Source organism: Episyrphus balteatus, chromosome 2 (genome assembly GCF_945859705.1).
Source record: "Episyrphus balteatus chromosome 2, idEpiBalt1.1, whole genome shotgun sequence".
Lineage (NCBI taxonomy): Eukaryota > Metazoa > Arthropoda > Insecta > Diptera > Syrphidae > Episyrphus > Episyrphus balteatus.
Window position 1 is genome coordinate 23986760 of NC_079135.1, and position 25655 is coordinate 24012414.

General features: G+C 29.2%; 1 protein-coding gene across 4 annotated transcripts in view; it reads right to left on the minus strand.

The window, feature by feature from the left end:
* LOC129910828 (hippocampus abundant transcript 1 protein) overlaps positions 1-25655 on the minus strand; it is a 104579-nt gene that overhangs the window by 64485 nt on the left and 14439 nt on the right. For 2 of the 4 annotated variants that reach the window (XR_008771556.1, XM_055988402.1), the window contains exon 1: positions 2331-2470. The exons of 1 other annotated variant lie outside the window; for it this stretch is intronic. The gene's annotated coding sequence lies outside the window, so the exon portion shown is untranslated. Of the gene's footprint in view, positions 1-2326; positions 2471-25655 lie in introns of those variants that run through there. One more of the 4 variants, XM_055988403.1, reaches the window with a different exon arrangement.

Genomic DNA, 25655 nt, shown 5'->3' on the forward strand with positions numbered 1-25655 from the left:
TTTGAGTCATTTTCATAATTTTTCTATTATTGTTTTTATTTAAATGCATTTGCCTTTTGTTAGGACCAAAATTAACATTATGACCAATAACAAAACATTATTTTATTTAATTTTTTTTTTTTTCAAAAACAGTTCTATCGATATTGATTACCAAAAATACGTATACTGACGTAAACAAGGTCCTACTTTTGAAATAAACAAAAATATTTGTTCTTATTAATGGTTAGGTACTGTCATGGAATCGTTGCTGTTTTGATTTTGACTTTCTCGTGAATAATTTAACCGTTTTCAATGAAAACTTTAATAAAAAAATTTCTTAAATACAAATTTTGGATTTTTTAAGACAAATTTAAAATTAATTTTTTTGAAATAATTTTTTTTTTTTTTTCAAAATGGATAAATGATTTTTTCTTTAATTTTGTTTAGAATATGTAAATTTGAAATTTGATTCAGAACGGCATACCATTTTTTTTTTTTTTTGGAAATATTTTGAACATTTGTACATAGAATGTTTGTTAAAATCGGCTCCAACAATTTTCAAAAAAAAAATTTAATTCTTCGTTATACTCGAACAAGAAATCTAATGACATAAATCATTTTAAGTTTAAAACCATTTAAAAAATCGTTTAGAATTAAGATAATACATTCTTAAAAACAGAAATTTTGTATCAGAACTTTGAAATACAGTATTTTGAATTAATTCTCCTGGCAATATGTACTTGGTAATAAAGAGTTTTAAAAGCAGTATTATTATCTATAGAATATTTCGACCGATTTCGTTTGGACTATCAGTGTGCATTAGTAGATTTTGCAGGAACAAATTGGTAAAGTTTTTTTTTTTTTATTGAACATAGTTTTCCAAAGTGCTTTTATGACGCAATGATAACTGATGTATTTTCCAATATTACTACGCTTAGAATTTTAATAATGAATTAACGTATTAGACACGGGGTAAAACTTTTGATGAGACACTCTTAAGCCCATAAAATCTCAAGAAAAAATCCCATTCCAAAATTTTACAAAAAGGTTGATACCTTTCTGAAAAAAAAAACCAAAGTTCAATATTTAAGGACTCTTGATTGAATTCTGAAAATCATTACCCCCCAAAAAAAACCTAATCAATCAAATTCGTAAGAAAAAAAAAAAAGATTCTTTATTTAGGTTAACAACCTCTGGAGACAACGACGACGATGACGGTAAAAACACTGTTACCAATTTAACAGCATATCGATTTGGCTATAAAAATGAAATAAAATCACATCTTCAAAAGAAAAAAAAACAAAAAATACCATTCGAGTGCATGGGTGAAATAATTCTCACTCTCTCTAATACAAAATAAGACGACCTTAAGCAAAAAGGTAATAGGTACTGCATATAAAATATTTACCACATAAACCATTGTCCTTGGTCATAAAAACAAAAAAAAAAAAAAATTCTCTTTAATACAAGTTATATTGGTGCTTCAAAAACATAGTCCTTATGTAAAAAAAAAATATTCAAGAGTAGCTCATAAATAGTAATTTTTTCTTTTGTATTTATTATTAACCCCCCTATTTTGTCCCTCCCCTCTCCCCTATTTTCAAGGTTAAATATAAAAAGAAAAACGATTAGGTGTGTGTTTGCTGCTCAGGCTCACACAAAACGTGTCCTTAATCACATATAATTATTTAACATATTATATCCTCACCAGAAAAAGAGGTAAAAAATATTGTAAAACCTATCCGAAATACACGTCATATTGCAGTTAAAGAATTAAACAATTTAACCTGATTTTCTGAGTGAGTGTAAGTGAATAAAAACATGTAATTTGGTCATCAATGTAACACAACAACAACACAATAAAAATGTTGACAATTAATCCAAATTAGGTATAAACTTATCAGAGACTAATTTACAGAGAAATGTCCTTAGGATTCATTGAACTTTTTCTAGTTTTTTTTTTTTGTAATTTTTTTTTTTTTTTTTAATTTTTTATTATACACATGTTGTTAGGGCTTTAATGAAAGGACACCCATTAGGGATAAATATCCTTTTTCTTTTTCTCGTTGCAAGCCCTAATTTAGCTTCATAAATCGATTTTCGATTTAGGGATAAAAAAAAAGGTAGTACTTTTTAGTCCTGCTGGTAAATTGTAATGATACTTAGTCTGGAGCTGGAGTTATATTCAAGTTGTCGCGTCGTCGTTCGACCGTTGCCACGTTAGACAAGACGAAAATGTCCTTTTTTTTAGTCTTCGTCTACTTCGTTGAAAGGTGTTGATTACATAAAACTATTCGCCTTTGTTTGCGTTCAGTTTCAGTTAATTCACTTTTGTATTTTTTTTTACCTACATTTGAGTCATCGAAAAACTTGTCACTTTTCGTAGAATTTTTTTTTTCAAGCAAAAAAAAAAAATAACATGAAAATCCGTATTTTCGAAAAAAAAAATTGTTTAAACCAAAAAAAAAAATTTTTTTTTTCTTTCTATTTTAGGAAGAAAATAGAAAAATAAAAACGAAACGGCACCACTTTACACCCGCGCCGCACTCGTTAACCGTCTGGAGAAAGGATTCGTAGGGACACAGCTTGTACCTTTGGAAAAAATTATATGCTTTGGCTGTGCTAAATTTTTCTCAGCTATACAAAAATTTTTCTACAGCTGAGCTTTTTTGTTGTGTCCCATCAGACACGTTTTCCTTTTCGCAAAATACACGATGGTTGACTGGCCACGACTCAACGACGACGACGACCAACGTATAGAAGGCAACAGTAGCAACGACAAGTGAGAGTTTCCCTGAATGTTAGTTCGAGTGCGAGAGAGAAAGTATTTGCAGTAGCAGTATAGTTACCCAGTTGATGTAGGTTGGATGGATGAAAATTGAAAGCAGAAAAAGCTTTATTTTTTGCAGGTTTGTGTTGTTGCTGTGTATAAAGCACGAGTCGTGAAAATTGCAAAATAACAAAAACAAAAATATTCTATATATTTTAGTCTTTGCCCCCCTTAGCAGTCCCCTACTATTTTTTCTCTTTATGTACATTTATATAAAATGGGTTTGAATGAATTTTGAATTGAGGGTAAGAAAGAACAACAAAAATAAACAAACTATGCCAGCACGAGGCAGGAAAGCACATAAAAGAGGTATTGCCAATTCTCATTTTTATGAATCAAATTAAAAGTGAGAAGCTTTTCATTTAAATGAAAAAAAATTCAAATTATTTCTCCTTTTCTCTTTCTTGTATGTCAATTCTTTTTAAGAACTTATAAACATAATTTCACAGAATTTAAAAGGACCAGTCACATTTATTGAAAGGATATTTACATTTAATGCAATTTACAACGAATTCAATATTGGAGGATCATTTTGAGGTAAAAATAGAAAGGAGCGTAGGTGTTACTGTCATCATAGTTGGTAGCGCCGGCACACACAAAAAAAAAAGTTGCATGTACCAGGAACCAGACATATCTTTCTATATGTTTTTGGACCCGCTGAATTTTAATTTTAAGTCCGTTTTGTCCGAACACCCTCCAGTTTTGAGAAAAATGCAAAAAACTCCAAAAAAGTCATAAAAATTTAAACAAAATGCAGTCACATCTCAAAACTGGAGGGTGACCGGGCCAAACGGACTTGAAATTCGGATTCAGCGTGCCCAAAAACATATAAAAAGATAGGTCTGGTTCCTGGTACATGACACTTTTTTTGTGTGCCAGTGTAGTTAAAACAAAAATTGGTCGAAAGATCTGAAAAATTTTAAATTAGTACTTTAGTGCTTTTTTGTTTCTTGATATTATATAATTTTTGTTTTACTTCTTTGTTTTAATTTTTTATTTAAAAAAAAAAAAAATTATTTCTTTTTCAATATTTTTTTCTTCAATATTTTTTTATTTTTTTCTTCAATATTTTTTTATTTTTTTCTTCAATAGTTTTTTTATTTTTTTATATTTTTTTATATTTTTTTATATTTTTTTATATTTTTTTATATTTTTTTATTTTTTTTTTATTTAAAAAACATTTTTTATTTTCTTAATTTGAAAAAAAAAAAAATATTTTTTTTTGTATAAAAAAAATATTTTTTTTTGTATAAATAAAAAAAAATATATTTTTTTTGTATAAAAAAAAATATTTTTTTTTTTGTATAAAAAAAATATTTTTTTTAGTTTTTTTTATTTAAAAAAAATATTTATTTTTATTATTTTTCTATTAAAAAAATATTTTTCAATTTTTTTTCAATTAAAACAAAAAATATGTAGGTATTTTATTTTTATTTTTTTTTTTTGAAAGCACATATGAAAACTACTTCAATTTTCTACAATCAAACTTGGCCACATTTGTTCAAGAAAAACTTTATCTAATGTAAGAAATCATTGATGATCCCAAACACACTGCAAATATTGTACGTACGGAAACGCTGTCTAGACTCGAAGACCAACTTTTTAGTAAAGAATTGGTCAGTATAAAGCCCTGATTTGAATCCCAACGAGAATTTTCTTTACTATGGATGTTATTGGCAACAAAATGGACAAAAAACATTTTTTACAACAAAAATAGGCTTTTCGTTCTTATTGAAGAAATAAAACTTTATAAGTATAAGTTTTTTGATTTTTAATTTAGGTATCTCAAAAATATGTATAGTCCAGGCAACCATGTCATTTATGGGCAAAAAGTGAAAATATATTTATTAGACTTTTGACGAATTTGTAAAAAAAGATTTTTTTTAAATACCAAATAATATACAGATTGTATAAATGTTGTATAAAAAAAATTGCTTAAAAATGTTATAAAAATCTGCTCAATCGAATATACTTTTTAAAAGTTGTATGTGAAAATCATATATTTTTAACTCTTTACTTTAAAAAAAAAATAAAATCCCTTACAACCAACCCAGCTCATCTTTTTAATTAGGTATTTTCTCTATCTAAATCTAAAACTAAAAACAAACTAGACAAATATAAAATTTAAGTGAATTTTAGAATATTATTTTACTAAATTTTCAAAAACGAAACACTCGCAAAATTTTGAAAATCTTTAAGTAAGATTATTATTAACTAAAAAAAAAAAAAACTCGAGCGAAATTTAGAAATTTTCAAAAACGAAAAGCGTAAGTTTTTAGAAAGTGTTTTCATGCAATTTTCAAAACCCAAAATTTGATTTAAAAAAAAAAACTGCGTTTGACAATTATTTTATAAAGCTGGCTTTTGAACTTTTAAAGCAGAATTTTTCGAAAATTTGCCCGCATTCAATTTTAAAAACTTGATAGAGTAATTTTCTAAAAATCACGTGAATTTTATATTGCGAAGCAATTAATAAGATGAGGGTTTAGCAGCATCGTGTAGACTCACTTGTCGTTATTTTTAAATTGAAATAAATGTATTTGTATTTTAAATTCTTTTGTTTACACACGATTCGTTTTTAAAATATTTATTTAGCTTGAAAAGAAAAGCTTTAATTTTCGAAAGCCATGTTAGAACCCAAACAAAACCTTCTTAAAACAAAGTTACTGGCCAAAAAGCATTTATTTATACCTGCTATACATTCTACCTGTCACCTGTCTTATGCCAACACCTAACGCATTATTCAGACACTTCCAGAATTTTAAACTGGCAATTCTCTATCCCATATGTACGTACACCCAATGACCAAACAAGAGCATTTACTAAAACCAAGCTTTTATTATGCATACAAAATGAGTTCATTTTATGCTAGGGGCGATATTATTTTCCCACACACGTGTGTGTATATGCATAAAAGCTTTTTTTTCTTATTTTTGTTTGTACTTTCAGTGCACTTGTACCAAGGATGTCAACTATATTATTTTGCCAAACAGATTTTTAATGAATGAAGAAGCTTTTACTCTACACAAATGTCAAGGGGGTGCTTTTTTTTCATAGAAAAAAGTAAAATCCATTAAAAAATATACATTTTTTTTAGTTTAGTCAAGTACCTGCGCACCGGATAAATTAATTTAAGAGAAAAAGGATAGACTGCAACTTTGAAAATAAATTTTATTATTATTGTAAAGAGTAAAATCAGAGAAATAATACAATTTTACTTTGTATCAATTTGTCATTTTTAATTAAAGATTTTTAATTAGGATTTTTTTTCTTGGTTTAGGTAAGATAAAATTATAAATACCAAGATGAATAATAAATTTGCAATAAAAAAAAATTGCATTGGAACTTTTTGATGGTTGAAGTTGGATTAGCTTACACAACATTGGTCTTTGTTTGACATGCTTTTGTTATTTTAGAATCTAGATGAAATTTTTTTTCTTGGAAAGAAATTAAGGACAATTAAGTGTCACATGAGAGATACTGAAAAATAAAAAAAATAGGGTTGCCACTTTTGAAATATAAATTGCTATTTGGCAACCCTATTTTAAAAAAAAATTGACACATAACTAATTAGGTATGTCACAAATTTGTAGTTTGATCAAATAAGAAGATTTTTTTAAATGCCTTAATAATGAAAAAAATTAATAAAATAATATAAGGAATGAAGGCCTACAAAAATGGCAACTCTATTCAAATTAAAAAAAAAAAAAAAAACAATACAAAAAATCTTTTTAGATTAAAACAGTATAATTTTGTATGCATGAAAAAAGTAAACAAAACACATAACTTTAGCTTGGACTTTTCTTTTGTCCGAAATATTTCGGATACCACTTCTAAAATACAAACAAGTACTCGGCAACCCTATTGCAATGCTAAAAAAAACATTTAAAATACTATTTTTCTAGTCAAAATGTATGATACATTATGTACATCAGATTTTAGGTGAGACCCTCTTCTATCATAAAAATGTCGTTTGCTATCCATTAAATACGAACAAGTACTCACTCAGTAGGGTTGCCGAGTACTTGGTCGAATTTTTAGGCTTTTGTTAAGCATTTTTAAATTTTTATTATTTGATCAAACTACCAAGATATGAAAAAAAAATAATTATTTGACAATTTTTTCTCCAAAATAGGTTTGCCGCATTTTTTTTTTTTTTTTTCATTTTTAATATCAACTTGCATTTGAAGCTTAAACTAAATTGGGTCGGCCACATCGAACGAATCACTCTCATTTTTGATACTTCGTATACAAAACTAATTCATGAATCGCGCAAAATCGGGATAAAAACTCAATTTAAGGTGTTTTAATCATTTAATGTTTTTATATAATCATTTTTATCAAAAAAAAAAAAAAACAAAACCGATTTGAGGAATTTGACTATTTCCTATGATTTTTTTATAAAGTTTAATGCATGTATTTTGTAAAAAAAAAAACGGGATTTTCGCGATTCGACGGGATTTCAAAATGCGAAATTATAATTGATCGGGATTTCGAATAAGCGAGATTTCAGAAGACGGGATTTTAAAAATCGGAATTTTAGAAGACGGGATTTTCGAAAAAGGGGTTTTATAAAAAGAGGGATTCCGATACGCTCCCATTTTAAAATTTTCGTCTTAAACGCTAAATCATTCCGAAAAATAGTTGAAACAACGTGGTTTTCGTTGATTTTAAGTTGTTTTTTCCCTCAGTGTATGAACGACCTAGAAAAAATATCAAAACAATATTTTGTTCCAGTTTTGTGTTATTAAATTTGATTAAAATGACAAAAAATGTTTTTAGCAGTACTGTATATTATGTAGAAAATTTCAGGTTCATGAATTTTGACCCTTAAGGCCCTAAAGGGTCTAGTAACAGGTTGGTATTGAGTTTGTTTACATTCTTTGAAAATTCTAACTCTTTAGAAATTACAGCTCTTCAAAATCTTATACATATGGGTATTTTTAGTGTAACGGATGTGACACAGTTACTTCATTTTTTGTTTTGCTGTTTGTCTACTATTGACTAAGTAAGGTATTTGATAGCTCCAACAGCCAACACCTAATATATTTTTTAAAATTACATTTTGTTAACTTGTCATGGAATGTCACAATTTCTAATGGTAAGGTGTAAAGGGCGTGACGTTAGAAAATCGATTATGTATTCAATATAAATGAATATTGTATTACTTTTGTAGTAAGCATAAAATGTATATTTTAAGGCAATTTAAAGTTTATTATAATAAATCAAAAATGTAACGGGTGTGACATATTCATTTAAACAATACAAATAAATAATAAACAATATGTTAACATTAAAAAATTTATTACTTAAAATTTCATATACTTAAGTAATTTTTACAGAAATGAATAATTATTTATGTCACGCCCGTTGCACCTAACCTTAGAGATTGTGACATTTTATGACAAGTTAACAAAATTTAATTTTAAAAATATATTAAAAGCTAAATACATTAGGTGTTGGAGCTATCAATTACCTTATTTTAGTCGATAGTAGACAAATCACGAACAAAAAATTAAGTAACTGTGTCACACCCATAACAATGAAAACAACCCATATGGAACTATGTAAAAAATATGTGGATTTTATAAATCCTATAACCAGTGGATAAGCAAGACGTTTCTAATGAGACGTTTCTTACGAGAAGTAGTTAATAAGTTATGAGGGAACAGATGAACATAAAAACATACCTGCCTTAGATCGTACATCGGTCTAGAAGTAGATGGATTCAAAGTGATTGCATACGCTGACGACGTCGCCATTGCCATATCAGGAAAACATCTCCATACTATAATAGAACTAATGCAAACTGCTCTAAATAAGCTACTAAAATGGGCAACAAACTGTGGATTGGGGGTAAATCCTCAAAAAACAGAACTTGTCCTCTTTACAAAGAAATATAAAATTCCACAACTAGACCCCCCCTCTATTAATGGTGTTCCACTTAATTTTGCCAGCGAAGCCAAATACCTGGGTCTTATTTTGGATAGCAAATTAAACTGGAAAACCAACATACAAGAAAGAATAAGAAAAGCCACAGTGGCACTCTTTTCTTGCAAAAAAGCTATAGGGAATAAATGGGGACTATCTCCTAAAATAACTCATTGGCTATACACTGCAGTCATCAGACCTATTCTCACTTACGGGGTAGCAGTTTGGTGGACTGCTCTGGAAAAAGTAACATATCGAGACAAGTTAAGCAAAGTCCAACGTTCAGCCTGCATGTGCATCAGCGGAGCTCTCCGTTCGACACCTTCCGCCGCTCTTGATATATTACTCAATCTTCCACCCATAGATATATTCAGCAAGCAGGTGGCCGCGAGCACTGCTATTCGACTCCAAGCCATCTCTCAATGGACCAATAACTCTATTGGCCACACAAATATTCTGAATTCATTCGGATCAATCCACAGTCACTCCGACTACACCACCCCACAATTGGTTTTCGGCAATAATTATGAAGTCACCATCCCAAATAGATCAGAATGGGACAATGCCGAGTTTCTAAGAGATGATTCAATTCATTTCTATACAGATGGTTCTAAAACCAATGACGGAGTGGGTGGCGGGGTTTACTCCGATAGACTTAATGTTAGTCTCTCCTTCCGTCTCCCTAATCACTGCAGCGTGTTCCAAGCGGAAATAATGGCGATTAAAGAAGTACTGACTTGGCTCAAAGAAAACGTGATATCTACATCGGATATCCGCATCTTCTCTGATAGCCAGGCCGCCCTTAAATCGTTAGCTTCGGTTTCCACAAACTCCGTTACTGCCCGCGACTGTCGATCATCTCTCATGGAGATGTCAGAACAGTTTAACATTCACCTTTTCTGGGTGCCGGGTCACAGAGATATTCTGGGAAACTGTGAAGCAGACGAACTCGCCAGAAATGGAACTCTAATACCAATTTTACCCAATAAGGCAAATATTGGTATACCAATCGCAACGTGCAAACTCATGCTGAAGCAAGAAGCTATAGAGGCAACAAACATACGATGGTCAAACATTATAACTTGCCAAACGACCAAGCAGATCTGGCCTAGGCTAGATCCAAAACGTTCAAAAAATTTGTTGTCTCTAAGCAGATTGCATATCAGCTCTGTAATAGGTGTCTTAACAGGACACTGTCTCATAGGTAGACACGCCATAAGACTTGGCGTAATCTCTAACGACTTCTGTAGAAGTTGCCTTGATGAGGAAGAAGAAGAAACAATCCAACATCTTCTCTGCTCATGTCCTGCCCTTTCCAGTAGACGTAAAAAATACCTGGAAAAATATTTCTTAGAAGATACCAGTGAGCTAATCAATACTGACATCTTCAACCTTCACCGCTTTATTAAAAGCTCCAACTGGTTTAATTAGTGAGGAATTTCCTCACAAAATCATGGTATCACAACGGACCAATAAATGGTCTAAGTGTGTCAGTTGTTTTCCTGACAGCCATTTCTACCTAACCTAACCTAACCTAGATCGTACATAGCCACTTATGATTAAATCTGCTTATCCACTTAATTACTTTCATATGTACCTCTCTATGACTCTTTACTCAAAAGTAATTAGTCACAAAGCAGGTATTGGAATTGTGTCTGCTAAAATAGGTGAAATATATTGTAAAGTAAATTTTATTGAAATTTCTAGAACAGTAAATTTTGTACCACAAGATTGCATAGTCGTTTGTTATTTTTAGCAGCGTAGCTATTATTAAAATTCAATATTTCTTCGAAAAAAATACAAGTAAGCAATTATAATTTTTTTTTTGTTGCAAAAATAATTAAAATAACAATTTCATCTTTTTAGTTTTACAATGTCAACTCCACCAACATTATCAACAAATGAAAAAATAATTTTCAAAGATGATGATCACGCGACAAATATTTCTAAAAAACTACTCAAATTCTATAAAGAAGAAGAATTTTTCGATATTGATCTCAATACTGACAATGATTCTATCAAAATTCAAGCTCACAAAATTGTTCTAACAGCTTCAAGTGATTACTTTTTGGAAATATTTCGTGATAATTCAACAACTTCAAAAACTATAGAAATGAAACAAGTCGAAAGTTCGTCGCTTAAATTGATTATTGACTTTATGTATTTCGGTTCGATTGAACTAAGTATCGAAACGATTGAGACAATTTTGCAAAATGCAGTATTTTTAAAAATGAAAAATTTAATCAATGGATGTTGTGATTTTTTTGAAAAACATATCAATTCTAAAAATTGCTTACGTTGGTTAAATTTGATTAAAAAACTTGGAATATCTAAACTTCGTGAAAAATTTTTGAAATTTTTCTACAAAAACTTTGAGAAAGTAACCAAAGAAAATGAGTTTTTACTTCTTAATGAAAATGAACTCAAAGATATACTATTTAAAAATAATGCTTATAACAACTTGGAGGAAAAAGTGTTTCTAAGTTTGATAGCTTGGATTGAATACGACAAAGAAAGGCGACAACATATGTTTTTGGAATTACTCTCAATGGTTCGATATCATTTGCTGACGGTAGAGTTTATTATGGAAAATATAAACGCAGTTAGTACAAACTTCAAAAACTGTCATTTACTCGTAATTCATGATTGGTTGAGATATCATTTGCTACCAAAGTCTAGAACAATTGAAGAGCAGAAATTTACTTCAGCCTTAACTGCCGTAACTTCTGAGATGAAAAATGAATTTGATTTAAATGAAAAGATTGAAACTCTTCAGCCAAATGATAAAATTGCAGCTATTCTCCTAAATACACAAATGGAAATTGAAATTCGAATTTATAATGACGAACTTAAGAAATGGAGTCTTGAAAAAAGACGATTAACTCCTTTTTCGAAAAATATGACCCAACATTCTATGATTGTGATTGATGAAAAAATATACGTAGTTGGAGGCTTAATTGGTAATGAGTCAACAAATAGGGTCAGCTGCATTGACTTGAAAACTCTTCAGTTGACTGATTTACCACGAATGCAATTTGCCAGATGCGACAGTCAATTGGCCAATTTGAACGGTCATTTATGTGTCTTCGGTGGTTTTGAAAAATCCAGTAAAATCAATTTTGTTGAAACGGTGGAAATTTTCAACATTTCGACACAAAAATGGAAAGTCCTTCAACCATTGTACAAACCAAATATAAAAAACAGAATAACTGCCCATAATGGGATAATGTATATTGCCGACTTTCGTTATGGATACTTACAAATTTATGATATTTCTAACGATAAATGGGAGTCAAAGGAACATTCAATTGATGACAAAGTGAAAGACTTTCGTTTGGTTGGTATTGATAATTTTTTGTACGCTTTCATTTTTGATTTTTGTTTTTCCGGTATAATTAATAAAATTACTGTTAAGCGATTCGATTTATCAAAGAATTATTGGTCTGAAGCGGCGGAACTAACTAATAAAATTTGTTCAATTAAAATGGTCACAACTATTGGAAATAAAATCATGTTATTACAATACAGTGGTTCCATCGTTGAGTACAATCATAACACTAATAAATTTAATGTTAATTTAAATTTAAAAACTGATTATAATTCTTATATTTTTTTCGTTTCAAATAAAATTTTTATTTAAAAAATTATGTACATTTTTTTTTAAATTTGTAAGAAATATTTATAAAATATCAAAACAATTAACAAATAAAATTTACATAAATAAAAACTGAAGATAAAGTTGTTGTAAAATTAAATAAAAAAAAAAAAATTCACCTCAATCAAGACTATCAGAGTGTGTTGAAGATGCATAGAAAATGTTTTCATTTTAAAATGGAAATTTAGCATGCGTTTGTAATTAGAACAACAAACAGTGAGTGCGTGGGTGGTGTTTGTAGTTAGGGGATAGTCTCGGCTCATATGAAAAAAAAAAAAAAAACAAATTAGAGATTGTTTTTGCACACATGGAATTATTATTAAAAAAATAAAAAGAGTATCTATGTTCTTTTACCTACATTGGTATATGTAGGTATATTTTACAATGTACATATCCATGGAGATATATTGATTTTAAAGTATGTACTCGGGTTTCATTAATGATTTTTACTTGCGATATAGGTACTATATATCAAGTTATGCATTCGTAAAAAAAAACGGCTCCAACGATTTTGTTTAAAAAATTCAAATGTTGGTTTTAAGTTAAGGTCTATCTTTTAATTATCTCCGAAACCGCTTATTCAATTTCAACGAAACTTTTTCTGAAGGAGCATTTTTATAATTTAAATATAAACCAAAAATTAAATTTCCAAAAAAATTATTTTTGGATTTTTAAAAAAATTTTGAAAATTTTTTTTTGAAAAATCAAATTTTCGAAAACGGGACATTGAATTTTTTTGAAATTTTGTTATTAGATGTTGATTAGATATTTCTACAAAAAAGCATACCAATCTTATTTTAAAACTTTTTTCCAAAAAATTAGTTATAAAAAATTAGTTTTTTTAAAAACCGGCTCTAACGATCAAATAAATAAAAAAAAAATCAGTAATGAAACCCGAGTAGGTACCTACATACTGTGAAGTCTAGGATTTTCTGGTCTAGCCTAATGTACATATACAAAAAAAACTTTTTTTTTAAACGCCTCCAACAACTTCGTTTAGGCTTTTTATATTATTCTTACATTTCTTATAAAATTAATAATAATAATAAACCTCTTATTTGTGACATGATAGACACACGGGTGCGAATTTGGCTTTAACTTTCTCATGTCAATATAACTTTTTTCGGTCTAAATATTTTATAGAGAATATACATATGAAAATGATGTAGAATTTTCCGAGGAATTCGAATATTGTATTCACAAATCCAAAAAAATATATTGTCACCATAATAAAGACATTTTTTGTGAACACTTTTTTGAAAAATTGTATTCTAATCCAAAATTTATAACTTTTTTTTAATAAGAACATAAGGTAATGAAACTTAGTGGAAAATGAAGAAAAATGATAATATGACGAAATAAAAATAATTCCGTTATTATATTAATTACCGTTATATATTTTTAATAACTGCTTGAAAAAGTGATTTTTTAAAAGCATGAAATATGATGTTTTGTATTAAATTTATGGAGAATTATATCAATATGACTTATTATGTATTATATACATATGTACTAGACTGGGCCAAAAAAAAAAAATATTTTTTTTTTGAAAGTTACTTCGAAAATCTTGTTCAGGATGATGAAAAAAAAAATTGGTGAAAATTTGAGCCGTTAAAAAAAATTTTAAGAGGTCTATCATCGGTGTTTTTTATTTTTATACATGATATGATGTTTTACAACAGAACTGCTAGACGATCAAAGTAAAAAAAATTTCTGTTCATTTTTTCTTATATAAAATAAAATTTCCTACAAAAAAGATCAAATTGAAAATTCCGTATTCGAGTAATTAAGCCTTTTTTGTAGAGAATTAAATTTACTATAAGAATCTGTCGTGGTTTTATTTTTCTATTCACTTATTTGCTCATCACAAAATTCCAAAGTGAAACAGTCAAATTGAAAAAACACTTCGATTTAAAAAGCTTAATTACTCGAATACGGCTCGTCTGACGAAAATTTTCAATTAGATCTTTTTTGTAGGAAATTTTATTTTATACATGTATAACAAAAAATGAACAGAATTTTTTTTTACTTTGATCGTCTAGCAGTTCTGTTGTAAAACATCATATCATGTATAAAAATAAAAAACACCGATGATAGACCTCTTAAAATTTTTTTTAACGTCTCAAATTTTCACCAAATTTTTTTTTTTCATCATCCTGAACAAGATTTTCGAAGTAACTTTCAAAAAAAAAAATATTTTTTTTTTGGCCCAGTCTAATATGTACAGTGGACACCTTAGGCACACCGAGTCCAAATTTGGCTTACCTCTACTTTTCCGAGCCCAGTGTAAAGTAAGTGTGCAGCGACTGAATCCAATGTACTGCTCCATTCTTACTCTAATACATTGATATAATTCCCGTACACAATACATGACTCCGCCAAGCATGCGCAACGAGTGCGGGAGATTTGAAATTTTTGACCTGCCAAATTCGCACTCGTGTGCCGACAGGCGGTTAAATAATAAAATCTTTAACAAGTACCTTGGAGCATTTAATACTTGAAAAATACTAAAGTATTTCTTTCGTTATTTATTTTGAAGCACAACTTTTGGAAGAAGTAAATTAAGGAAGTGTTAACTTAAATTTTTTTTATTACTAAATTTGAGAGTTCAGAGGAGGAATTCAAACATTCTAGGGAAGTTACATTAGATAATTTTATATTCAGTTATCAAAACGTACTAAAATATTGACTTTCTAAAAATCTAAGTGGTTCCCGCACCAGATTTTCTCGAAAATCAAGTTCTTGGGGTCACCCTGATGTACATACAAACATTATGTTCGAGATACTGAAAAAAGTATTTTTTAATGTACAGCGGCTTTACAAATAATTTATCACGAAATTTAATTTCAAAAATATTTGAATAAAAAAAAGTTTAAAAACATAAATCCGAGACAACTACTTAAAAAAAAACAACAATAAATAATGATAAAATATAGAAAATAAAAAATACAAATTTTCTCATCGTAAATTGTTAGGTACATAATGTTCAATTCGATAGGGTCCAATAGGGAGTCAGTTGTGTACAATGTACGGTTTGGAAATAACTCTCTAGAACTCCTTATTTGTCTCACATCAAAAAATATTTTTTAAATGGATACAATTTTTTTTTTACTAAAACAATTATAGTGTAATTGTCTTTTTTTTTCTGCCTATAACTTAAAAACGTTCAATTAAACAAAGAACTAAAATTTAACCGCTGAACTAATTAAAATGTGCATAACAATAACAAAAAACAGGAAAATAAAAAAAAAAAAACACCTAACAAAGCTAATTACTCAAGAAAAACTATAAAACCACAAAGGTAACCTGAAACTTTAGCCACATTTTAATATTTTTTTTTTTTTTGTTTTTCTTTTTAATCTGCTACTAAGCAAATTAACCATATGTGGTGGGATGATATACCCACCTGTAGTTTACAGTTTAACAATAAAGAATACACAATATAAAAAGAAGACATGGAAAAAATTTTTTTAAAAAATGTCAAATTCCATTTTATAGTCTGAGGGGTTGAGTTTTAGTTGATATCACAGCCACACAAAAAAAATAAAAGTTCTGACCTGGGGTGGCGACTAGTATTTTCAAATAGTTTTTGGGTCGCTGAAACCGAATCCGAAGTTTGTTTTGCTCCATCACGTCAGGTTTTCGAAATAACCTCAAAAATGTCACGAACAAATTTTTTTTTCTCTGATCTGGATGTGCGAATATGTTAATCATATAGTTTTTGGATCGCTGAATCTAGATTCGAAGTCAATTTCGCCCTATCACGTCAGGTTTCTGAGATATCCTCAAAAAAATGTCAAAACCAAAAAAACAAAAGTTCATATCTGGGGTTGCGACTAGGTTTTTCATATAATTTTTGGGTCGCTTAAACCGAATCCGAAGTCTTTTTTTCCGTATCACGTCAGGTTTTTGAGATATCCTAAAAAAATATCAGAAAAGAACTTTTTTAGTTTTGACATCTTTTGAAGATATTTCAAAAACCTGACGTGTTAAGGCAAAATAGACTTCAGATTCGGTTTCAGCGACCCAAAAACTATATGAAAAGCCTAGTAGTAACCCCAGATAAGAACTTTTGTTTTTTTGATGTTTACATTTTTTTGAGGATATCTCAGAAACCTGACGTGATAGGGCGAAATTGACTTCGAATCTGGATTCAGCGATCCAAAAACTATATGGTTAACATATTCGCACATCCAGATAAAAGAAAAAAAAATTTTCGTGACATTTTTTGAGGTTATCTCGAAAACCCGACTTTACGGAGCAAAACGGACCTCGGATTCGGTTTCAGCGACCCAAAAACTATAAGAAAAACCTAGTCGTAACCCCAGGTCAGAGCTTTTATTTTTTTTTTGTGTGACTGTGTATATTCACTTTTTTAGACGAATTGATACAAAAATTTTACGTCTTTTTTTTATATTTTAGGTTTATTTAAGATATATAAATCGTATAAAAGTCAAAAACACTTATTTCTAATTTAGACAGCTTTAAAATTAAACGAACGGTGATGAGTGAAGCAATAGTTTTTTTGTTTGTAAATAAATTTTAGGTCAAGTCGAGAGATACTTAACGAATTTGGCTTTAAAAATATTAAATTTTAGAAATAATTGTAGAAAATTAACAGTTTTAATATAATTTTAAATTTTATGAGTGACTGAACTTTCATTGATTAGAATACAAAAGGTGGGTCACCACTGAAAAAAAAACAAGCAAAAAAAGATACATTTGAAATTTTTTTTATAAATATAAAATAAATGTATGATAAAACTTATTGCAACACTACTTTCCAAACTATGTATTGCTTACGTCTAGGCCAAAAGTAAAAAGTCATTCAAATCTGACACACATAATATATTAACAAAGAATTTTTATTATCTAAGGGATTTTTTTTTGTTGTTTTTGTTGTAAAGAATAGAAGGTAGGTTTGTACTAGTACACCACCTTACCATTTACCAACCCCTCGCAAGAAGTAGGTTAATTTTCTATTTAAATTTCTTACAAACATTTTTAGTTCAACGAACTACTTTCTCAACGGGCTGTATATATAGATTTAAATTATTAAACATGACATGCACATTTGTGCAATCGTATAGTATGAAAATCTTGAATTCGTAAGGCTGATAGTTCAAAAACTATCAACCCGTATGGGCCTTTGAATAAGTGATAAGAAATTTGCATAACCACTTTTTACATTCAACATAAAAACAAATAGTTCAAGACTTTTGCCGCCAGGGGGCGTCATATTTTACATAATTTTACGTCACATAATCAGCGAAAAAACTCGACGTTTCCATCGACACTTATTTTCTTAAATTACAAAAAGTAATTTAAAAATTATGATGGAATAGATGAACACACAAAGACCACCTAAAAACAAGCGGATTCCGTATTGAATTAAGCGGATTTCTGCATTTTTTACCAAGATGACTTCCGTCTGAGATTAAGCGGACAAATCTTTTTAATTTCTTAAATGTGCAAATTTTCAAAGAAATCCACCTAATTTAAGCGGAAAATCATATTATTTTTATGTGTGAAAATTTTAATAAAAAAAAAAAACTGGTAGCCACTGGAAATTAATCCTACAACTCTTGGGTAACCAAGAGAGTGATTTACCATTAGCCTATCTCTCTATTGGAAATAAGTATGATAAACTGCAACTAAAGCTGAAATCTGACGATAATTTAAAAAAAATTATTTTTAGTTGGTTTTTTAAGATGAAAATTCATATTAAAATGAAAAGAAGTTCACCTTAAATTTGACAGAATTTAAGCGGATTCCACTTATTTTAAGCGGAAATTGTTATTTTTCAAAGAAACGATTTTTTAAAAAACTTATTTAAAGCGGAATCTAGTTTTTTTAAGCGGAAATCGTTGTTTTAAGGTTGTGGGATTTAAAGTGGGCATTACCTATATTACATTACATTACATATTAAACTAGTCTGAAGATAAATCTCCGGACTAGAAACACTGCAGCTTCGGAATCTAGGTCCATTTTGCTGATACAACACAAGACATTAATACAACACAGAAAGACAAAGAGAGAAAGAACGAGAGAAGAACATACAACACTGAACTACGTGGCACAGAGGAGGAGACATAGTTGAAAATTGTCTCATGTTATCGCACAGGTGGCTTCAGTTAAGCTGGCGATTTAGAAAAAACTTCTGAGCCGACCGCTGGGTTTGAACCCACGATGTCTGGCTCTGAAGTCATCCATCTATTCCTCTGTGCCATGGCCACCTGCTACCTATATTATTTTAAGATTCTTCAAAGCTTTACAGAATCAACAGTAACGTCTATAAGATCTTATACAATGAAAACGGTGCTGAGCACTCAGTTTTTGATGTGACTGGTGAACACAAATCAACTTTTTTTTGCCACAAGAACCAAGATATACTTTTCTAGAGGTTTTTGATATTCTGAATTCGAATCTGCAATATTTGTGTGGACACAACTTTCAACAAATGGCCATAAAAAAGGCCCACACTGCTTTATTCTTCGCAGTTGCAGGTTACTCATAAATGAACTTTAAAAATAATAATGGTCCAAAGATTTAACCCTGAGGAACACCATCGCTCAGGATGATAAGCTCGGATACGGAAGAATTTGTTTCGACTGACCAAAAACTGGAATTGAGATATGATCGAATATTCTTAAAAAACTTAAAAAAAAAAAATTCTTTCTTAAAATCTTTGAGTCACCCTCAAATAGCTAAAAAAGAAAAAAAAAAACAAATCTTGACTTAAACTTAATCATGAAATTACAATACAACGATTCGGTTTTAAAATTTTTATTCAGATTTTAGGGGATAATTTATTTCTTCAAAAATTTCCTTTTTTTAAGGTTTAGATATCACCCTGTAAAGCTTCTTGTGTAGCAATTTGTATTTCTTCTATCTTTATCGATTCGATAAGGTAATTATTCGTTCTTGTTTAACGTTGGTAATCATTTGGTATTCGATATATTTTATTCACATAATTTGTCTTTGTGCTTTCCTTGTTCTGTCATCCTTAAGCAATATGTCTACGAAAGTGACATTTGAAGTGATATTTACGAAGTGTAACTTACAGAAATGAATTAAGATTAAACAAAAAAAAAGGAAACAAAAATTAAGATAATAATTAATCAAGCTTATTTCTATCTTATCATAAAAACAAAATTAAGAAATCATGATATTATACACAGTCACTATGTGAATGTGACGCATACGTTCGTGACTTAACAAAATAGTCTTAAATTAAAAAAAAAAAAAAACTTAAAGGAGTAACCTTCCAAAAAACCACATTATACCATTATTTAATATAAAGCGCCCTCATTATACAAAGTGATGACTTCATTAGACTAATGGGAATCATTCAATGTGCGTTGACATCATTTTTGACGTATAAAGATTTTAATTAAACCTGTAAATTTTGTGGGACTAAAAAAGTCTTGGTATAAAAAAAAGGACATTACCTTAAATATTTTATTTGCAACAATTTTCACATTATAAAGTTTTTCATCTTACCTGAAATAAAAAGAAATAAATATTAAGTTACGTATGAAATAAGTTGTATAAATATAAAATGAAATAGTTTTTTTTTATTAACATTTTTAAATATTAAATTAAAAAAAATACTCATTCGTTTTGCAAAGGGAAAAACGATTTTTGAAATGATTTTGCAACTTTGTTAAAGTACACGTTTTGATTTTTTGTTTTTAGAAAAAAAAAAATTACTGCATGCAGAAAAAAGACCACCTCAAAACATACGGATTCCACATTAAATTAAGCGGATTTCTGCATAGTTTTTCGCCAAGATGACTTCCGACTTAAATTAAGCTGAAAAATCTACTTAAATTATTGAATGCGCAAATTTAAAAGAGATCCATTTAATTTATGCCGAAAATCATCTTCTTTTAATGTTGAAACAGTACAATTTCCGCTTAAAATAAGTGGAATCCGCTTAAATTCTGTTAGATTTAAAGTGAACTTCATTTCATTTTAATATGAGTTTTCATCTTCCGAAATAAAAATTTAAAAACTATCATCAGATTTCAGCTTTAGTTGCAATTTTATCATACTTATTTTCAACAGAGAGATAGGCTGATGGTATAGCACTCGCCTGGTGACTCAACAGTTGTAGGATCTGGAATACCAGTGGCTGCTAGTTTTTTTTTTTCTGATTTCACATACAAATAAGATGATTTTCCTTTTAAGTTAAGCGGATTTTCTTTTAAATTTGCAAATTCAAGAAAATAAAAAGATTCATCAGATTAATTTAAGACGGAAGACATCTTGGCAAAAATCCGCTTAAATTAATACAGAATCCGCTTATTGTTAGGTGGACTTTTTTCTCCGTGTATGACTGGGATTATAAAATTATTTTCATTTAATACCTAATACTTATACGAATATACAAATAATTTTGAAATAAAAGTAGTATTTTGGGGATTTTAGTACAAAATTTGATTTCATCCATTTCTCGAGGAGGACAAACGAATGCAATTTGAATTAAAAAAAAAAAAAAAACAAAAAAAAAATTTTGCTGATTTAAGAAAAAATCTACATATGTATATGTATTTTGTATTAAAGTTGCTATAAAATAATTGTTTTTTGAATTTTTCATAAACGATGATTTTTAGAAAGTTTCAAAAACTCGAGCTGGACAGACGACTGCAATTTGTATTTATACATCTATTTTAAAATTTGAGCGTTTCAGGCGATTATTCATTTTTCAAACTTTTTATAAAAAAAAAGTTTTGAGTGGTCAAAAATGTACAAAAGATGGATAAACAAATTAGTTTGGTTCAAAATTTTTGAGAACGCTCGAGCTCTCATATGACAGGTTATACAAACTGTCACTTTTAAATAATCTAGGAACTTTAAATTTTCACTAACATTAGAAGATTAAACAACAAAAAACGTTTAACGCACCTAAGCCCCCTATAGCTGCGATAATAAAATCCCTTATCTATTAACGATTTTTCCTATAAAAAATAAATTAAAAAGAATTAGTCATTATTGGCAACACAGTCAGTCAAATAGTAATTTTCAAGTAGTTGACATTTTTACGTCGCGTTGATACAATAATGTACGTACATTTCTACCACTTTGTCAAACTTCAAGATAACAAATTTACACACAACATCATGAATTGAAAATTATATATTTTTTGGATGAAGTAGCTTAACGCTTACTTATACACAAAGAGTGTAAAGCTTGTTAATTGTTTTTGATAAGATGTGCAACTTTTGATAGCAAAAAAAAACGCAATTTATCAACTTTTGAGTTAATAAAATATCTTTAAAAAACCACCTTATCTTTGATATCTTCATCAACTTAAATATTTGTTTTCGTAATTAAAATGTGGAATGTTGAAACAATTTCCATTCTTACGCATAAGAATTAAAGAGTCTTAAAGAGTATGGAAGAAAAATAACATTGTTAACATCGGATTAAATTTATTTTAACGATGTACTGAACGTGTTCATATCTGAAATAATTTTAATAGAGTAGTGTTTTCAACAGGCTATTAAGATTTGTATGGCAATTAATAGACAGTCTGGCAAATCGCAATTTTTTTCTTTTTTTATTTAAGCCTTACATCCATTTTATTCCTGATTGCTGAATGAAATAACATAAATACTGAGTGTGGACGCACCCTTAAATCAATTTCTTAATCATTTTGTTCAAAGAAAAGTCCACAAAAATGAGGTTCATAGAGGTAAATAAAGCAGAAGTAAATGGCGGATCGATTTAGCTGTCATTTGTCATCTGTCAAAACGTGACGTTTAATTAAAAATTTTACTTCTGGTTGCAAATTGCCCGGTGTTCACTTTGGCCGACTGCGCCGACTAATTTGGCTCCGTGAAGCCAGAACTGCGACCTCAAAATTTTTGAACCAAATTTGTCTAATTCGTTTGTCCACCGTTTGTCCATGTTTGTCCACCCAAAATTTTCGTTTGTCCACCCTTCAAAAAAATTTTAGAGCAAATTCTATTTTTTTTATAGGAAGTCTGAAAAATGAATATAGCAACTTAAAAAAAAGTACGCATACACCACAGTGTACCTCTACTGAAAATTAAAAAGTCCTCAAAAATTATTATTTTTCAAAAATTCAAACGGCAATCGTTTGTCCACCTCGAGAAATGTATACAAACAAAAAATCATCGTTTGTCCACCCTACGTTTAGGAGATATTCAAAAAACAAAATTTGTACTGAAAAATTCAAAGTCCCAAAAAATCTCCAAAAATTGACTTTTTTCAAAATTTCAAATTTCTGTCGTTTGTCCACCACGAGTTCTACACGTATACCAAAAATCGTCGTTTGTCCACCCTACGTTTAAAAGATATTCAAAAAACAAATTTTGTACTGAAAATTTCAAAGTCCCTAAAATCTCCAAAATTTGACTTTTTTCAAAATTTCAAATTTCTGTCGTTTGTCCACCTCGAGTTCTATACGTATACCAAAAATCGTCGTTTGTCCACCCTACGTTTAGAAGATATTCAAAAAACAAATTTTGTACTGAGAAATCAAAAAAAATATTACGCATACACCAGAGTGAAAATTTCAAAATCCTCAAAAATTACTTTTTTTCAAAAATTCAAACGGCAATCGTTTGTCCACCTCGAGAAATGGATACAAACAAAAAATCATCGTTTGTCCACCCTACGTTTAGGAGATATTCAAAAAACAAAATTTGTACTGAAAAATTCAAAGTCCCAAAAAATCTCCAAAAATTGACTTTTTTCAAAATTTCAAATTTCTGTCGTTTGTCCACCTCGAGTTCTATACGTATGCCAAAAATCGTCGTTTGTCCACCCTACGTTTAAAAGATATTCAAAAAACAAATTTTGTACTGAAAATTTCAAAGTCCCATAAAATCTCCAAAATTTGACTTTTTCAAAATTTCAAATTTCTGTCGTTTGTCCACCTCGAGTTCTATACGTATACCAAAAATCGTCGTTTGTCCACCCTACGTTTAGAAGATATTCAAAAAACAAATTTTGTACTGAGAAATCGAAAAAAAAATATTACGCATACACCAGAGTAAAAATTTCAAAATCCTCAAAAATTACTTTTTTTCAAAAATTCAAACGGCAATCGTTTGTCCACCTCGAGAAATGGATACAAACAAAAAATCATCGTTTGTCCACCCTACGTTTAGGAGATATTCAAAAAACAAAATTTGTACTGAAAAATTCAAAGTCCCAAAAAATCTCCAAAATTTGACTTTTTTCAAAATTTCAAATTTCTGTCGTTTGTCCACCTCGAGTTCTATACGTATACCAAAAATCGTCGTTTGTCCACCCTACGTTTAAAAGATATTCAAAAAACAAAATTTGTACTGAAAATTTCAAAATCCCATAAAATCTCCAAAATTTGACTTTTTTCAAAATTTCAAATTTCTGTCGTTTGTCCACATAGAGATCTACACGTATTCCACGACAGAAAAGTGAAGCTTTCAAATGCTTTTTGTTTTGTCATGATACGATTATTTTTGAGAAACAGCTTATCAAAAATCACTAAAAAAAGAATCACGAATTTTGTTTGTTCCTAAAATTTTTTGGGCTACTGTATTTAGTTCAAATAAATAGTTTAAGTTAGTATGGTAAATTAAAGTGCTAAGTTATTTGAATAAGAATTAGTGCTAAAATTATTGTAAAAAAAATTTTTGGGGTTTTTGTTATTTTTACTAAGGAATGTATGCGTATTTTCTTGAGAGTTGCTATAGAAAAATTCTTTTTGGAATATCTCCTAAACGTAGGGTGGACAAACGACGATTTTTGGCATACGTGTAGAACTCGAGGTGGACAAACGACAGAAATTTGAAATTTTGAAAAAAGTCAAATTTTGGAGGTTTTATGGGACTTAGAAATTTTCAGTACAAATTTTGTTTTTTGAATATCTTTTAAACGTAGGGTGGACAAACGACGATTTTTGGCATACGTGTAGAACTCGAGGTGGACAAACGACAGAAATTTGAAATTTTGAAAAAAGTCAATTTTTGGAGATTTTTTGGCACTTAGAAATTTTCAGTACAAATTTTGTTTTTTGAATATCTTTTAAACGTAGGGTGGACAAACGACGATTTTTGGCATACGTGTAGAACTCGAGGTGGACAAACGACAGAAATTTGAAATTTTGAAAAAAGTCAAATTTTGGAGATTTTATGGGACTTTGAAATTTTCAGTACAAAATTTGTTTTTTTAAATTTAAATTTCTTTTAAACGTAGGGTGGACAAACGACGATTTTTGGCATACGTGTAGAACTCGAGGTGGACAAACGACAGAAATTTGAAATTTTGAAAAAAGTCAATTTTTGGAGATTTTTTGGGACTTTGATTTTTTCAGTACAAATTTTGTTTTTTGAATATCTCCTAAACGTAGGGTGGACAAACGATGATTTTTTGTTTGTATCCATTTCTCGAGGTGGACAAACGATTGCCATTTGAATTTTTGAAAAAAAGTAATTTTTGAGGATTTTGAAATTTTCACTCTGGTGTATGCGTAATATTTTTTTTTCGATTTCTCAGTACAAAATTTGTTTTTTGAATATCTTCTAAACGTAGGGTGGACAAACGACGATTTTTGGCATACGTGTAGAACTCGAGGTGGACAAACGACAGAAATTTGAAATTTTGAAAAAAGTCAATTTTTGGAGATTTTTTGGGACTTTGAATTTTTCAGTACAAATTTTGTTTTTTGAATATCTCCTAAACGTAGGGTGGACAAACGATGATTTTTTGTTTGTATCCATTTCTCGAGGTGGACAAACGTTTGCCGTTTGAATTTTTGAAAAAAAGTAGTTTTTGAGGATTTTGAAATTTTCACTCTGGTGTATGCGTAATATTTTTTTTGATTTCTCAGTACAAAATTTGTTTTTTGAATATCTTCTAAACGTAGGGTGGACAAACGACGATTTTTGGTATACGTATAGAACTCGAGGTGGACAAACGACAGAAATTTGAAATTTTGAAAAAAGTCAAATTTTGGAGATTTTATGGGACTTTGAAATTTTCAGTACAAAATTTGTTTTTTGAATATCTTTTAAACGTAGGGTGGACAAACGACGATTTTTGGCATACGTATAGAACTCGAGGTGGACAAACGACAGAAATTTGAAATTTTGAAAAAAGTCAATTTTTGGAGATTTTTTGGGACTTTGAATTTTTCAGTACAAATTTTGTTTTTTGAATATCTCCTAAACGTAGGGTGGACAAACGATGATTTTTTGTTTGTATCCATTTCTCGAGGTGGACAAACGTTTGCCGTTTGAATTT